This window comes from Nuphar pumila, chromosome 13 (assembly GCF_984573655.1).
Source record: "Nuphar pumila chromosome 13, dmNupPumi1.hap1.1, whole genome shotgun sequence".
Classification (NCBI taxonomy): domain Eukaryota; kingdom Viridiplantae; phylum Streptophyta; class Magnoliopsida; order Nymphaeales; family Nymphaeaceae; genus Nuphar; species Nuphar pumila.
Window position 1 is genome coordinate 80,785,413 of NC_143261.1, and position 18,777 is coordinate 80,804,189.

The following is an 18,777-nucleotide window of genomic DNA, read 5'->3' on the forward strand; positions in this document are numbered from 1 at the left end:
AAATTATGGAAATTGCAACACATGAATGTACTAAATTGATGAGTATATTACAAAAAGCAACTCACTTTTCAGTTATTACATTCTACTGCCCACTTTTCATATTGCATCTCAAATACCTACGTATTCTTTTGCCTTCATTGATAAGATACGATAAGATAAATATATTATTTTGCCTTCGGTTGGGCAGGTTTTGGTAATTGACTCGAAGTTAATTAGTGCCATAATTTAGGATTTGAACCCAAATATCCATCTTTCGAGGTGGGCCACGTGGTTGTGGGTGGCAAAATCTGACCCCACCGGCCAACCAGCTTTTTAGCCAGGTTAGGGTTTGGCTTAAACAGGTTCGTGTCGTAAACGAGTCAACCCACCTAACCCGTTTATTAAACGGGTCGTGTTCGTGTTAGGGGTATGCCAACCCGCTTGACCCGTTTAATAAACGGGTTAGGCAAGCGGGTCAACCCGTTTATACGAACCCGTCAACCTGTTTATATATATATATATATATATATATATAAACTTATCTAACCCTAACTCTATATATATATTAACTTATCTAACCGCCAACCCGTCAACCGACAATCGTGTTTATGTTATCGGGTCGACCCGTTTAATAAACGGATCGCTGTGTCGTGTAATCATGTCGTGTCTACCCGACCCGTTTATTAAACGGGTTAACTGTGTCGTGCCGGGTTACCCGTTTAATAAATGTGTTGTGTTCGTGTTTGTCACATTCGACCCATTTAATAAACGAGTCGTGTTCGTGTTGAGGTATTCTGACCTGTCAACCCACCGACCCGACCCAATTGCCACCCCTAGTTGTGGGGCCCTACCTAGGGTTTTTCTTGCTTCGACGAGAGTTCCCAATCAATAAAAAAAATGCGAATGTCCACACTGTGACATAATTTTTTAAGTATGACTACAAATTAGATACAATAATCATGAAAAAAATTTAAATTTGTTAATCATGAAAGTCCAAGCACATTCTTTTTCAAATTTATGAGTCAATGCTAAGATTCCTAGTCATATTTTAATAGGTTTCTACTATTATAATACACATAGAAGTGGGCATCGGCCTGGGCCCTCTAATGGATTGGGTCATTGACTGGGCAGGCCCGGTCAACAACCCAACCCATTTATTATCAGGCCATGTTTTAGCCCGGTTTTTAATAGGCCTGGGTTTGAAGAGAGGCGGATGGCCCGGTCCATTGGCCTAACGGGCCAATGTGAAGCGGGCCGAGTCTAGGCTGGGCCGGCCAGGCCCAAATAAGACGATTCCTACACAAAACAATCCTATCCAACTATGTCTGCAGTTAATGTGATTTGGTGTAATTAATTATCTTTCTCCTGAAATTAGTATAATTAAAGGTAATTAACAAGTTCCCATGTACCCAAGTTACCATATGATTTCTACTTTTCATAAAAAATAATTTTACTTTTTTTTATAACTGGGGCTCATCTAACGTCCCAATTTTTTAAACCGAAAATTTTAGAGTTTTTTTTTTTAAATCCCTTTATACAGCTTTTAAGAACACAACAAAAACTCTTTTTAGATTCTGTTCAAACCTTGGACGGGTTACAGTTACCAACACACACTTGAAAGACCAAAATAATTGAATCAATTCATCAATTAAATTGCAATAGATCAAATGCTAATCTTTCAAATATCAGAGTTTACAGTACTGAAGAAAAAAAAAACATAAAGCAAATAAAATGATTTAGTACATCCAACAGCCTAAAGAATTATGATTCTCTTGACGCCACCCTGAGTCTCCTGTCATTGTTCTCTACCTTATTTGTTACCTAAAATATTAAAATATAGGAGCATTAGTTACAACCCAGTAGGAAAACACCCCACACATAGGTATGGAAAGAATACAAGTACATAAAATATACACATTTTCCAATGCAATTTGATCATAACATATAAACTCAACACAGTTAAAGATCACAACAATAATAATTTAATCATACATAATTACTCAATAAGTTATTCGTTACTTACCATCAAGTGATGTACCTAAATAATAACATTAGTAGTCAAGAAAATAATCAAATAGATCAATATATGCCAACATATGCATGAACTAGAAAATTATACATGACATGCATAGAATTTTATGTCAATATTCAATAAATCATTTAATCACTCATGAACTTAATCTAATGCATTGTTTTTCTTTTTTTTCTTGCAGGGTACACACTCAATATCTAATCCTAACTCAATAATTAGATGAAGATTTATTATGCTATGTATTTTAATTAAATCATCGATTCGAAATGCCAGGCCAAATATCTACTGAAGTGGTTTTTAACCGAGAGAGAAACTTAACAATTGTTCAAAAAATCAAGTCTTAATATGCAGAGCCTGACTATCTACTTAGGATAAATTGATAGCTCTAACGCCTTACACCAACGACTGGGGTCCCATGATATGTTAATGCCTTTCAAACGTGTCAGTCGACGAGTATACCTCCTACCCGCTCCAAAGTAAACCACTTAAAAAAATGAGCTATTAGGTGTTATTTACAATAGATTCAACTACATATTAGGTGCACTCTACACCAGGTTTAACAACCCTAAGCTCCATTATGGGCAACTCAAACCACGACCTTACAAAGCAAAAACCCACACCACCTAGAGTCATTGAGGTGTCCTAACATAGCTCATTTGAACCCAACTCAAGGTAGATGCTCTCTAATAAGGAGCACCCAAGCGTCTAGTTAAAGTGTGTGTATATGAGCATGTTTAACAAAGTTGAACCAAGTACTCACAAGCACCCCATTGGTTCTAATGAACTTGACTCACATTCGAGCCTTATGTATGCATATCTCACATGACTTACAATATAACACATGTCACATACCACACTCCATGATGCATGAAACTCATTTCAATTCAGCATGAACCATAAATTTCATAGAATAATGCATACATGATTATGCACACCAGTTGACCTAATTATCATGTTTAATTCTCATCTTTAACATGCAGTCTCATATGACAACATGCACAAGTAATTCACATGCATACATACAACATATTCATGGCAAATCTCACATCAACATATACATTATTAACATCTCATATCATAATCAAACACATGATTTTAGAAAAACAAATTCACAAGTCAATATATTATCTAAAATCAAGAATTGTATAACATCAGAATTTGCATATTGTTCATGGGTATGAAAGACCATCAAAACCACCAGTTATAACTCCATAAAAATTTATAGTAATACTAGAGGATATTAACTTCCAATTCCAAGTGATAGATCTCAGAAAAATGATTTTGTTTCCCCATAGAAATTCACAGACCTGGGACTATTTTTCTGTTATGAGAGAACCTGGCAGAATCTTGCTTTCCAAATAAGCAGTCACCAGACCCAATCCAAGAGGGATTTCATCTTCCTAATTTTTTTGGTGAAATGTATGCTTGTTAGCTTTTAGAATTATTTGAATTTTATCGAAAAAATCTATCATATAAATTTTCTAATTTTTTTAGACCGGACCCTGTCTGATACAGTTCTAGATCCAGGTTTTCTATAAAATCTTTAATTTTTCATGATTTGTGTGAGTCTTCAAGATTTACAAAAAATGAAACGTATTTGCATTTTATTTTTCTCAAATCTATTTATATTATTTGCATAACATATAAAAAAGTCAGCCATTATTTCAAAATTTATGATTTATTAGATTTTCTACAAAATCGACTATAACAAATTGCTTTGCACGTAAGATAAAATTTCTGTCTTGAGTTGCAGCAGCAATACCCTCACTTTCGTACCACCAATAAGGCCCAATAATTTTATGAGACACCTTCCAGATGTGAAAGGTCTTCACAAAAGGGTTTAGCCATTAGTGATCCAATTTTAGAGGTATATTTATTTTATTGCAATGGATTGATCAAGAAAATCAAGACAACATGAAAAATACAATATAAATCATGATAAAAATAAGAAAACTCAAGTATAAACATGAAATATTTATTTTAATAACACATCAACATATAGGCAATATCTAAACAGCATCTATCGTCATAAAAAGATGTCATATAATCATGATACATGCTTTGAAATCTAAACTATCAAAATAAATCACAATTTTTGTACTGAATAACTAGTTTAAGATGCTAGCATGCGAAAACACCATAAAACACATAAAATAAGTTTGCAGAAACATGATTTACACTATAAACACATGAAAGAAAGCAAAAATACAATCATTCAAGTTGGAAACAAAGATTTAATCATCTAAAATTACATAGGAACACAAAACTATGTGTTTCGGGTCACCCGATTTTTCAGTTTAGCCGCCCGGGCATAAATTTACCAAAAATGATTTTTAAATCCGTTTTAAAGCATAATATTGAATTAAAAATACTTTTAAAACTTTTTTTAAACTTATTCTAGATTCGATCCACCATAGATAAGCCTGTATAATCGGCAAGATGCACAATTTACATGTTTGCATTCGATCTATGCTACACGTAGGATGAATCCTACCTGAAACATGTTCTCAAATGTACCAATACCTTTGTCTCTCATCTTAGTACCTTAGAGCAACTTCAATGGCTACTGAAAAAAGATCTAAGAAAGAAGAAGAAGATAGAGAATTCTAAAGAGAATGAGAGAGGGAGGAAAAACTAAACTTGTTAATCCTCCTTATGAGGGTCTCTATTTATAGATGAGCTTAGACAAGAGTCTCATTTCCAATATAAGAAGTTAATATTTATTAATCTTTTTTATTAATAAAATAAAAAAATAAATTATGGGTCCTAATTCATTAAATTTCAAAATTAATTAAGCTAGAGAAGAAAAGTGAAAACTTCTTACCATGACTTGGGTTTCAATGATAAGGTAAACTTTCGGGAGGCCTACAAACCCAAGGACTCATCAAAATTCGATGTTTAAATAGTCGATTAGATAGCTCTTAAAACATAGATCATCATTATGATCTTATATTTAATCATACACACATGAATTGGCAAAAAAATTTAGTCGATGCCGAAAAACATTGGTTTTCGACCTACAATTAGGCATGAACTTCGGTCGATGATAAAATGCTCGAATAAACACCAATTTGGGTGTGTAAATAGTCGATTTTGATACCCATGAAATGAGAAACATCATAGTCAACTCCAATTTAATAGGCGAGCAACTGATCGGCCAAAATTTTTGTCGAAACAATAATAATGTTGTTCAGAGTGTTCAACACTATGGATCCAATCCAATATGATTAGATCAAAATATCTTGAGTTACATTCAATCCATCCCTAATTAGATCCAAATGTTATAGATTATATCCAACCTAATTGGGTTAGATCCAAATACCATTAGTTAAATTCACTACCTAATTTAAGGTCCAAATTCATATTTAATCTAAATTTGAATTGAATCCAAATGCTAAAGTTTGGATCTGAATATAATCTATCCAAGATCCATAATTTAAAAATATATAAATAATTTACTTTCTTGTTTAGTTCATATTTTAAATTTTATAATTATTCTTGCAATGTTCTTTATAATTTGAGACGTAATTTCATAATATTTTGAAATCAAGAAAACCAAGAAATTGCACTCATGTCATAGATGGAGATAAAGTTCATCATTTATTCATTTTAATTTCTAAAGAAAAATCTTGGGTTTTAAAGGCCGAGTAGGCCGTGGGCTGACTTGGACCCGACTTGCGAATGGACTGAGCCAGGTTTTGGCCCAATTCCTAATGGGCCCAGCCCTAAAATCCTAGCCCAAACCTGGCCCATGGCAGGTCGGGTCGGCTTGGCCCATCAGGCCGCTCGGCCCATGGCAAGCTGGGTCAGCTTGGCCCATCGGGCCACCCGACCCGTGGACCACCCTTAAATGTGCATGCCTTTGATTAGGCTGTCAATGGGTCAGGCTCGGGTATCCGTCCCATCAGGGTTCAACCCAACCCACACAAATAACAACCAATCAAGTTCAGGTCATGTCAGATCAAGAAAATGTAATCTCAAATCCAACATGTATAATTTAAATTGGTATTTACACTTAAAAATACACACTGCTTACTTACAATTTATGTCATTGTGGTTTGGATTGAGTCAGTTGAGTTGGTCCGTTAAAAATCATAGTCTAATTCTGGCTTGCGTGTTATTCGGGTCACCTTTTTTAATTCTTATACTGGATAATTGAGCTCAGATAGGGTATCCCATACAAACTAGACCCATTAGTAGACAACAACTACTTTTAAACAGACCAACGAGGGCTCCACTTGTTAGGTAGGAGCAGCTAGTGCACGTCACCTGGTGTTGGGACATTGTAGGTTCAAAACCCAATTGTATAATTGTTTAACTGGTAGGGGTCTGCCTAACCCCATCTTGCCTTTCAGAAAAAAATTGCTTTTAAACATATCTGTTGTATTCCGATCAGATATTCTCATGTTGGAGTCCCACCCGAGGTTAACCTCATAGGAGGCAAGCCCATTGAATGACTCTTTTTCAATCATCAAAAAGAAAAAAAACAAGATTATATGTTAAAAATCTAGTAATTTTAAATTAAAAACCTTATAAAAAGTCTATCATACTAAAACACACCAAAATTTAGAGATGAAAAAAACATTATTTGAAATGGGTTTAGGTAGAGGTTGGGTTCAAGTTTTAGTGGATTCAAGCCTGGGTCAATTTGTGTAGCAATTGCATAGAACCGTTCGAGTTAGGTATAAAAATAGGTCAGACATAATTGGGCGCATCTATATTTTTACCTATAGATCGATCCGTTCTTGAGATAGGTGTAGAATCTAGACCCAACCCAAATCCACAAGTCTACCAATATCAGGCCATATCAGGTCTCAACCTAAGTCACACAGACTCAGTTATAAGGTTGACACACCCGCATCGACATGCCCCGACACGGGTGCGGCTTCGAACACGGGGCAGACACGGTCAACCAAGTGTCAGACGGGGCCGAGTTCATCCATATTTTGGACTCGATCAACTTTGATTGAGTCTATTTTTGTCCATTTTTAGGGCAAAAGTTGTATAAAAACTAAACAAAATCAATCTTTTTATATATATTTTTTAATATATATATATAGCCATGTCCCCTAATGGGCACAACTTTGACCGAGTCTTATTATTGTTATATATATATATACATATATAAACGTGTCCCCGTATCCAAAATTTTTGAAATTGCTCTGCACCCGTGTCGCACCCGTACCCGTACATGTACCCGCACCCATGTGACATAGGTCTCAACCTAGTTACACCCTTAACATATTAAGCTTTCTTGGTACAAATAACACACAGACCATTGACATTAATTACGAAGGATTTTCATAAGGTCTCTATCAAAAACATGCATGGCAAATTGCGACACGTTAAACAAGCTCACATATCTAGTGCCACGACATGGTGTATTGATACGACACGTGATGTACCATGACAAGTTAAACATCATGTGTGTTTGATGTAAATCAGGGATTGGATTTACAGGAAAATGAAATTATCTAAGGAATGACAGGAAATTGAAGAAAAGTAAAAGCTAAAGAAATAAAATAACTGAATTCATATATTAGAGAGATCTCTCGTCTGCAAATAGATGAGATTTTACCTAATTCTAATTATGATAACCTAACACTTATCTTAAAGATATAGATCAAGTATAGTGATCCAATATCCAAATACAAAGATACAAAAAAATCTAAAATCTAAAATCTAAAATGAATCCCAATTGATCCTTTTGAACTCGAGTATTATACTCTACTCCCGCATCATTTTCTCTTGAAATGGCGAAGACTTGCCCTCAAGTCTAGATCCCACTTGTGCTTTTTTCAATTCTGTTTCACATTGTGGATTATGTGCTCACAATATAGGATCAAATATTGGTGTTGATCTATAAATTGAATGAACCAAAGAGCTAACCTAACATGCATACTGAAATTAAGAACATTCTTTGCAAACCAACCAAAGTCACGTGAGATACCTTTAAAGTAAAACATGTCAAATGAATCTAGAGCATATGACTAAGACAAAATTTGGATCCACTTTAGAGGAAGCTCATTCATAGCTATTTATAGAAGCACACATTGAATAAGATTCAGGTAAGATGAAAGTTTGGAGCAGGCTTGTGTTAGTCAAGATAGGCATAGGACAATTTTGGATCCAATTATAAGGGTTTGGATTTTGAATATATTTTGGTGTGGGCAGAGCTTGTGGAAGGTCACTTTGGATTGGGTCAAGTGGGTCTAGGACCGGATTTTTAGGACCAATGTAATATCCGATATTTTTTATTTTATTTTGTAATATATGTAAATTTGTAATATAGATAGATTTTTCATGTCATTGGCATATTTAGTTACATTCTTATGGATTTTTTGAGAAGAACAATGTTTATTTTCAACGAAATCAGAGCTATAACAAATTTGAAGCATGCCAGAAAAGTTTTAGGGGTATTTTGGTCATTTTTAGGTTATTCTGGGGGCATTTTCATATCGAAGATCATAGTCGTTCAATCTTGAGTTGATCTGGTCAGTCAATTGCATGGAGGACATATCTGAAGTTGTTGGATTTGTTGAGAGTGGCATTGTGTAGTTTTGTTTTAGAAAAATGTTGTAAATAGGCCAAATAGGCCCATTTTGCAAAAGTTTTCTTTTTAGGGCAATTTGGTCTTTGCAGTAGCTGTCGCCCAGTTCAGCCAAACCCAAAAGGTCATACATGCTAGGGTCATCTGGACTCGTGCCAAGTGGCAGACCTTTGTTTTGGTTGTTTTCTTTTTTGTTAGGCCAACTAGGTTGAGACCTAGTTAACATAATTAGTGGGCTAATTAGAAGCCCACACCCCTAACTAGCTGAGATTTGGTTGGGACCCAACCATATTTGAACCTAGTATGCCAAATCCATAACCATTTATGTTGAGAGTTATATTTAAACTCCTCTCAGGCTACACTTCACACTTTGCTCTCTCTTGGCTAACTCTTTCACTCTTTTCACTCTTATACTCACCCTTTCCTTCTCCCTACATCCTCACCTTCATCTTCACCTTGGTGGGGGACCCACTTGCTTCACCACCATCCTATGGTCAAGCTGCATCAACGTAGGAGTGTTGCTTCAATTGGAAAGGCGAGTGGCGGTTTCAAGTGGACAATTTCCCAAGCTTGCGGGTTGCAGTTGGAAGAAAATCGTGTCATGTGTGGGAGCTGCACATAGAGCACTAGTGGTTCATATTGTGGCCCTATTCCTATCAGATATAGCATTGCAAGGTAGGTGCTCAAATTTCCATTTTGTAGATAGTGCGCATGCTAGGACTGCATGTAGTGTGTGATGTGTTTTTTTGTGAGAATAACATATTTAAGGTCATGCTTAGAATGCTCTAACATGTTGGAAAATCCGATAGTTGATAATGTTCATGATTGTTGATGTGTATAATCAATTTGAGACACCCCTAGATGTGTTGGGTTTGAGTTTCATTTGAGTTGGATGCTTTGAATCCCAAAATTTTAGAGTTTCAGAAGTATGAAACCAAACTGGAATGTCTTAGGGGTCGACTCTTGCAATTCTGGAGTCGACACTTATGCAATTTTATGTTCTGGTTGACCAGAGGGTCGACTCTTGCAGATCAGAAGTCGACTCTTGACATGTGTAACTTTATTTAGTATTGTGTGAGATAGAAGAGTCGACTCCTAGGATCCAAGAGTCAACTCCAATAATTTGCTGAGTTGACTCTTGAAGGCAAGAGCCGACTATTGCACCTCAAGAGTTGACTCTTGTAGTACAATAGTCGACTTGTGTATAGTTTATGCATGTTTAACTCAAGAGTCGACTTTTGTACTCAAAAAAATCGACTCGTGAATGGTTATGTGAGGTATATAGTGGTTTTTGATGTGATTTCAAACTATTTAGCTTGGGATTTGGTGGAACCAACCCGCAATAGTCGTGCATAGGTTGGTTAGACCTATGGTTGTCGTCTCTTTTGATCTGCACTCATGTTTTTCATAATTTTTCAACTGAACCATGTGTTTTTCTCATGTCTTTGCTCAAGATAAGTTTTAAGAATAAAAATGTGTTTTTGTTGCCTTTGTAAATCGTGAACATGCAAATCAGTATTAGTTTCTATTACAAAGAGCGTTCACAAGTTGATTTTTGTACATGTTATATGAACCAAAACTTTTATACTTCTTTACCCTCACAAGGGTGTTTAAAATTGAATCTTTTATACTTATTTAATGAGCTAGAATTTTTGTAGTACTTTGCAGTTACAAAAGTGTTTAAAAATCTGATTTATGTGCATGTTACATGAATTGAAATCCTGTAGTTCTTTCACATTACAAAATGTGTTGAAAATCTAATTTTGGTACTTGTTATACAAACTGGAATTTTGTTTTTGCATGCGAGTATTTATAAGAGTGTCTTTTGAATCTAGACTGTTAGTTTTAAGGAAAAAAATGTTTTAAAAATGATATTTTAAAAACTATATGTACAATAAATTCTGTGTAAAATATATGATCTAGCATGTTTCTTGAATTTACATGCTTCCAACTGTGTTAATGTTTAGCTCTTTGGTAGAGCTATATTGAAATTGATAAGTTAAGAATATAATCTGTGTTTAAAAGCTTAAAAAAGATGAATCTTGGGTTGCAAAAATCTATATGCTCTAGCTTATATAGCCCAAGCTCATATTTATGATATGATTGCTTAAGATTATTCTAAGCTTGGGATTTTTATGATCCATGTATGTTGTGATTATTTGATTTAATCTCTAGCATGTTGGAATGGAGTTTGATGGGGTAGAACCATCATTTGGTGGAGATATCCAAATCTACAAAATATAGGAGTCGATATCTGCTAAACATGAGTTGATCCCTGTTGCTCTGTAGAGGTTAGAAGGACCTGAAGGGCGACCCATGCTGCTTTGTAGAGTTTGAAAAGACCCAAGGGTCGACCCTTGCTTCTTAGGGGTCGACTCCTATTTTTAAAAGAATTGACTCTTAATTATGAAGAGTCGACTCATTTCAAAAGGGTCAACCTCTGTTTTTAGAAGAGTCAACATCTGCTCCCTGTAGAAGTTGACTCATGTAGACTCAAAGTCGACCCCTGCAGTAGGAGAGTCGACTCCTTCAGAGAAGAGTTGACCTTTTCATCCTATGAGTCAATTCTGAACCAGAAGAGTCAGCTCGTGTGATTATGCCCTTGGTGGCACTTGTGATTGTGCTATTCGTAGCATTTGTTATTGTGTCCTTGGTGACATTTGTGCTTCAATTTGCATTTATTGGTGGACACTTTGTTCGTGTTTGAAGGTGCTCCACCTATCTTTACAACCTCATCATGGAAAGCCTATCACCAAGGCCAATCAACAGCTAGCATGCCGCTCAATGAGATTGCTTACAAGATACCTCCTAAAGGACCAATCTTGTGAAGCCACATCCAAATAAGGTTTTACCCAAGCTAGATTCTCTTGGCACTCTAATGAGCCACTAGAAGAATCTGCTAACCCGCAAGGAATGATTGACATGTAATAATTGGCTTTAAGATATTAAATGTAGGAGCAAAAAAGGAGAATGTATCTTGTGAATTTTGAATGACTTCTTGTTCTCTCTATTTGTCTCTCTCTCCCTCTCCTTCTCACTATCCCTAACTCTTTCTTTCAATTTTTTTCACCCCCACGAGTCAAGGATTAACACCTCTAATGAGACATTCTACTATTCATCCTCCCTTCTCAAGTGAAATTCTTTCAACTCATTGACCAAATTTTAAACTCAAAAGGATTACTAAGGCCATTCCCGATCGTGTATGCATAAGTACCATTAAGTTTGAAGGAGAGATCTATCTTTGCCTCTTTCTTCATATTGAAGGTGAGAAAAAAGAGAGAGAAGCAGATGGCAAAGACACATCCACTTCAATCTCCACGAGCACATGGTCCCTTGATCACCACAAACTACTTGTTCCAAGGACCTTGAACTCTGATACCATGTAATGAAATAAGCAAAAAAAAAATACAAAGTGCACAAGCACATACAAAAGTCCACTAAAGGACAATACAAATGCCAAAAGACAATACACCAACACAAGAGTGCATACAAGGCTCACAAAGATCCAAAATAGAACACAAGAGTATAAAAATATAAATCATATTGATTAGAAATGCCTGGGAGAAGCATAGCCACAAAAGAGGGGGAAAACCTCTATTTATACAAAGTGTGAGGGCCTTGGGGAGCTCCCAACGACTCTATGGCACCATAGTGCCCTTACATGAAATAGAAAGGACACAAGAAACAAAAAAGGAAAAATAAATACAGAAAAAGGCTAGACTGTCCCTAGTGAACAGTCCCTATTACGTAGGTAAATTACCAAAATGCCCCTAGAGGACATTAAAAAAATATTTTATATATATATATATTAGTATATTTTAGCAGTTACCATATTGGCAATGTTGGTTAGAGAAGAGGGTTGTAAGAATAATTCTTGCTACTTTATGTAAATTTCAAGCAAACCATAGGTTTATGGAATACACTTTTTTCACATTATAAAAATGTAAAATTCTGCTTGTACTAAAACTTCTCGAAAAAGGTTAGGCTGATCTTTTGCTTGTTTCTTGGCTAATTGAGTGTATCTTTTTCTCCTTTCTTTTTGCTCCAGACTTATACTGCATATTCACTATTATCTGCTACCTTGTCACAAAAGCTGGTAGCCCAGATGAAGCAATGGAGATTGCAGAGCGTATATGTGCCGAGATAACCCAACAACCGAATAAAAACCTTAAAATATATGAACCACCAAATGAAGAGGCTGAAATAGCACAACCAATTGACAAGCCTCTCTTTCGCTTGAAAATGTAACTGCATGTTTTTTTTCTCATCTTTTCAACTATATTATAGGCTTATCTTACTCTTTTCTTTTACATCTGGCCAGCTTGTTCAATCTGTACAACCTCTTGGAGCACCCTTAAAACAAGTTCTTTGTGTACGAGAAAGCCCTTGAACTGGTAGCGAGGGGTAAGGTTACTGAAAACATAATCCCTTCTTTAAAAAAGATAGACAATTTCTTGAAAGAATGGGCCATTGGAGCAGTAGAGACTGTTTCTGAAAGTTTTGAATGTTTTAGCAGAAAATAAAAGGTACATGTGAAGAATGTAACATATGACATTTTGCATTTTGTAATGTTACTTGGGAGAGGGTGTTGTGTGTTCTTCCCGGAACACATGTACGAAGGAATATCTTGGGACCCACGATAATTCATAGGCCAATGTTGCCCACGAAGACATTATAATAAAATAACATACAAAAAAGGTAGATATGCTTTTGACTGAAATGTCCTCCCGTAAGATAGATATGCGTTGGACAAAAATGTCCTTCCGCTCCCCGTAAATAGATTTGCATGTTTTGCCTTTGTTTTTAGCTTGTGTTACAACACATGACCGCCTTCTCATTCCTACCTTGTGTTAGATAGAAAACTTTTTTGGGTTCGTTCCTACCTCATGGAGATAACTATAAATCGAACAACTGGTTCGATCATTGGTGGGCGTCATAGGGGGGATTTGTCAGCCACCTCTTTTTACAGTTTTCTCTTCTTCTTCATTTTCGTTAGGCAGTATGGGAAAAAGCAACGACGCACAAACATTCCAACAAGTGCCATTAAAGCATAGAGAGTGCCTTTCTATGTCATCATGCTATTGTCGAAGAACGTATGTCATCGTGAGTGTCATTAAGGCATTGTATGTTATTGCAGGTAGATTTTATCGTTTCGACGGTTGAAAACTTAAAGATATTTGTAAGGCGATGGGATCCGTTGATAAGAATGCTTGGTTACAGATGCGAGCAAGGGCCTCTACCCTATCTGGTATCATCCATTCTCTCAGTATATGCAATGTAACATAAATCATAGTTGTAGTAACATGTATATCGATTTGTGAGATATTGTTTTGTTTGTTAATATCAATTTGTAATATATTATGCTGAATTGCTGTATATTGATTTGTAAGATATTATGTGCTTTTTAGTGTCAATTTGTGAGATATTATTTTGCATGGTCGACATGAAAAAATCATTTTGCCTCATAAGTGCGTGTAGTTTTCATTCTCCTCCTCATTCTTCCTTTGCTTTTCCTTCTCTTCGTCATCCTTCTTCATCTTTAGTTTTTCCTCATCTTTCTTCGTTTGCTTTTCATCTTCAATATCTTATGGATCAGGCTCCGCATAATAAATATCCAACAATTTGTTTCTGTCTTTTTTATTCTCAATGTTCATTATATTTTGGTACTTTACATAACCCTCATATATATCAGATTGGCGGATGATTTCTCTAAGAGTCATCCCCTCGAATGACAAAGGTTTTTTTGTCTTATGAATTATAGTCATTGCTAACTTGCACAACACATAAATCTAACCGCATCATTATATGTTACAACTGCCTCCCCAAGTATATATTATTACAAATTATCATATTCGTTACACAATCACCAACATTACAAGTCGTCGTAATATTTGGCTTCATAAGTAAACATCGTAGTACGATTTAGCAAAATTAAGTACAAATCGAGGTAACTTTATAATTACACATCGCTACTGCATCAAACATATAAATCGTTGTTGCTTCAAGCATACAAATCGTTGTACAAATCACACCCTTCATAAGTATATATCATTGTAAATCGTAAATCATAAATGTATAAATCATGAATCATAAATCTTAAATCGCTACTGCTTCAAATGTATAAATCGTTGCTGCATTGAACATACAAATTGCTAATGCATTAAATGTATAAATTATTGCTAAATTCAAACTTACAAATCGTTGTAGAAATTTAGCCTTCATAAGTACATATCATTGTAATGTTTGCCTTCATAAGAATAAATAGTGTTAACAGTTTTTCAACGCCTAGAAGGTGGATAGGTACAAATCGATTTCTTTACGTAACAAATCCTTACACAAAACTCAATGAAATGACACAAGTTTTGCAAATCCGACAGTGGATGAGAAACACCTAAAAAATAGATGCACCCGAGGGTGGCAACGGTGCTTCGACGACAGCATACGACAAAAAGAGGTGCTCCAACAACAACAGACGATGATAAAGGGGTGCTCCGACGACAACAGACAACATCAAAGGGTGCTCCTGTGGCAGCAGACGACGTCAAAGGTTGCGTCGTCAAAGGGAGCTCCTGTTACAGCAGATGGTGCATTGTCGAAGGGTGATCCAGAACGTTTAGGGTGACATTGCAAGGAGCTCCTGTTAAAGCAAAGAAGTTTACTCGTTAGGGCAAACACGTTAATGTTTTTAACCCTTTATGCCGGGAGGACATTTTTGTCCTTTACTCAAAACGTCGTTTTATGGTGAGAAAGGGTACTTAAGTCTTTGCAAACGCACCGGACTCCGATGCTAAGTGATGCCGACACACACGGGGAAACGAGTCCCATGTGCTTACATACGTGATGCTCATTCAGACCCGAGAACACGCACCTGCCTGTTAGGGGGGAGCATATAACCTGCTTCGGTTACTAGGTGTCTAATTGGTCACCTTGATTTTGCAGTTCATCAAAATAATATTTCACCTTTTTTGACCAAGTATTTGTCAACTTTTTCAAATGAGGATTCACATACAATGAGTAAAGCTAAACCGGTAGCTGAACGAGCCATCTTTGAATTTGTGAAGGCACCTGACACGTTCCAGGTACATGTACATTCTCTCTACGAACCAATCCTGAATTTGGATGTCTCATGCAGTGTTGGGCTGACAGACAGATGATTATGTGAATGCTGTCTGGTTGTGAACGCTTGGAAGAACTGGACGAAGTTTTTCACAGCACTATACTGAGTCAACCAATTTTGACATATGTTGCTCTAGCTAAATTTTGTGAGCTTGTAGTCAAGTTTGTCAAGTTTGTCAAGTTAATTGGGTTGCATCATTGCTAGATTAAATTGATGACTTTCGACTTACACAGTTCAGACTACCTTGTTTGAGTTATTTTTTTTGATAATTGATTTTCACCCAATTTTTTTAGGTCTGAACTTGCATTATGCATTTATAGCAAGAGATTTGGTCATTTATGCTGTTAGTAATATTCCGTTTTGTCTTGCATGGTGAAAAGTGCCAAAATCCTTGTTCTATATCCCATAGTTTATTTGTGCAGCCTTTTGGCATTATGGGGAATAATGATTTGGGATGTTTTGAGGAATATCTTTTTTATGTGGCTGTGTTTTCTTCTCATTTCATTCTCCTCTCCCATTCAGAACTAAAAAAAAAACTCTAACCATTATGAGTTAAAATATGGTTTTGAGAAGTTCCATTTTTTGGTTTACTTGCATTGAAACTCTGTAGCTAAGTTAGAAGATGATTACTGATTCGTTAGTCATTTAGCAAGCCCATAGCATTACAAGTTCTTAAGACTAGTTCAAATAAATTTTGTTATGATTCTGAAACAACCTGTGTTTCCATTCCAGGCATTAAGGCTCTATTTGGAAACTGGTAGTCGGAAGAAGTTTATGCAGTTGGAAAAGCGGTAGCTGGCAGGTCCAGTATTTAGCAGCTACCACCTCTAGGAAGTGGTAGTTACCAATAAAGGATTTGGTGCAAATACAAAGGGGTGAGGATCCAACTTCCTCGCAAATGCATAAACTTCCATCTCAGGCTGCCAGTTTCCAAAGATTCACCTCTAAGGTAGTTTGACCATGCTTTTGTGAAATACATAAACTGCCATTGCAGCTACCAGTTCGCAAACAGAGCTTAAAGCCTGTTAGTTTTTGTTGTGATTGTTGTTCATTTGTATCTGTTGTTTATTTGTGTGGCTATACTTTCCATTATTGTCAAGTTGAATTGAGACGGCAAAAGTTCATGCTTGTTGGTATTTGATTTGCCAAGAAAATAATATCTGGGAGCAGAATGATGGTTTCAATTCCCTGGACCCTCTTGAAATGGCTGCTATTTTTTTCCTTTATTATCTAGAGATTGAACTTGTTCTTCTCAGATACTTCTGATTCAACAATTTGTTTACGTTTTGATGTTTCTTCCTTGGTTATAAAGACATGCTGAAGCTTTATTGAATGCTCATGTCATGTCTAGAAAATAAAATGATTTAAGTTGGTAGCAAAACATATCCACTTAATTATCTTCCGTGTATGCATGTATAAGAACAAATGCAAAGCACACACACACAACACCACACACACACACACACAGAGAGAGAGAGAGAGAGAGAGAGAGAGAGAGAGAGAGAGAGAGAGAGAGAGAGAGAGAGAGAGAGAGAGAGAGAGAGAAGCATGCGAAACGAGCAGATGTGTTCTGGGTATTTCTTTCTAATTACATGTAAATTTGTGTTTGTCAAAAAAAAAAAAAGGTTTGCAACTTCAGAACACATGTTCAGTGTTAGCTCATGCCTTTTAACTGCAATGATGTTTTAAGCAATTATTTTGATCTTTGTTTGCAGTGTGATTTGCTAGACATGCCAGCTGGAAAAGGATGGCAGATATGCATTGTCCTTTCAGTTGCTGAGGATTTTCCTCACACAGAGGTTGGACGCATATCTGGACTTCCATGCTGCTAATTCTACACTGCTGAAAGGCCATGGTATAGAATCTGTCGCCCTTGGGTTCATCGTTGTGCAGCATATACTGTGCAGAAATGCTTCTTTTAAAGGCCTTGTTCATGAAGAGTGCATAACAAAAATGCGATTGATGTCATTAGCTGATCTGAGTTCTGGTAGTTCTTCTGAGATACCTTATGCCATCATCAAGGATAGACTTCGGATAACACTCTCTCTCTCTCTCTCTCTCTCTCTCTCTGGCCATGCATGCATGCATCACACACACAATCACAATTTTTGTTAAAGGGATATAATGTGAAGGTGAGGCCTGATAAAAAAACTAGCATGGCAATGACGGGTGTGGGTGACCCAAGTTAGGTTGTGCACTCACATGATGCAACTCAGCTGAGTTTATCTATTAAGACCATTCTGTCCAAGCTCACCAAGTTGGACTCTTGGCTGACCCAATCAGGTATGTGAGAATGGGGCTGGATTGATTGAGACCATAAGTTCTGCTCTCACATGATTTTTGTGGTGGGATTTAGTTAATCCTCAACAGTAAGTGGTGGTTGGGTTGACAAAAACCTGAGTCAAGTGTGTCATGGTATTTGAAAAATTTCTGTATCTTGTGCAAAATGACTTTGATATTTGTTCGAAGCCTTGGATCAAATATCTTCTCCAGTGGGTCCGACAGGTTTTGTTGGGATGGATTAAGTTTGCATCATTGCTTTGCTCCTCCATTGGAGGTTGATTGAGCAACGCCTCACCTTTCTGGAAATCCAGCAATAACATCAGAGCATACTCTGTTACAGGTTCATGAAATGTTGGATTCAGGGCATAAGCTGCCTGAATATGGATCTGGATGAGGATCAGATAGGAAGAGCCCTTATTAGAAGATCTGAATACAACCAAGTTTTCATCCTTCGTTCAACGTTAGCGAACCTTAGCCAGGTCAAAGTGTCTGCTGAAATTGCCACCGACTTGACCTACTAAGCCTAAACGGGCAAGCTTGGCCATGCCCAGGTGCGAGCTGTAGTAATATTGAGATCAGACACACTTCTCAGCTACCATTAGGTGAGGGTGTCAACGGATCCGGCACTCTTCGAAATAGGAAACCGATCCATTCTTCGAAGTTCGGATCCGGGACCGGATCACTCTTAACGGGATCCATATCCGACCTGCTTGCATCCCTCAGCTGGAAAATGATTTACCGCCAAATTTCGGACGGGGCTGTAAGAAACGGTCGTCTGAAAAACGTTTCAGAATTAGGGTTAGGGTTTTTGGGGAT

General features: G+C 36.6%; 1 pseudogene; it reads left to right on the forward strand.

Moving 5' to 3' along the window:
- The first annotated feature begins 11,157 nt into the window (after positions 1 to 11,157).
- On the forward strand, positions 11,158 to 18,482 carry LOC149818864 (uncharacterized; annotated as a pseudogene).
- The last annotated feature ends 295 nt before the right edge of the window (positions 18,483 to 18,777 follow it).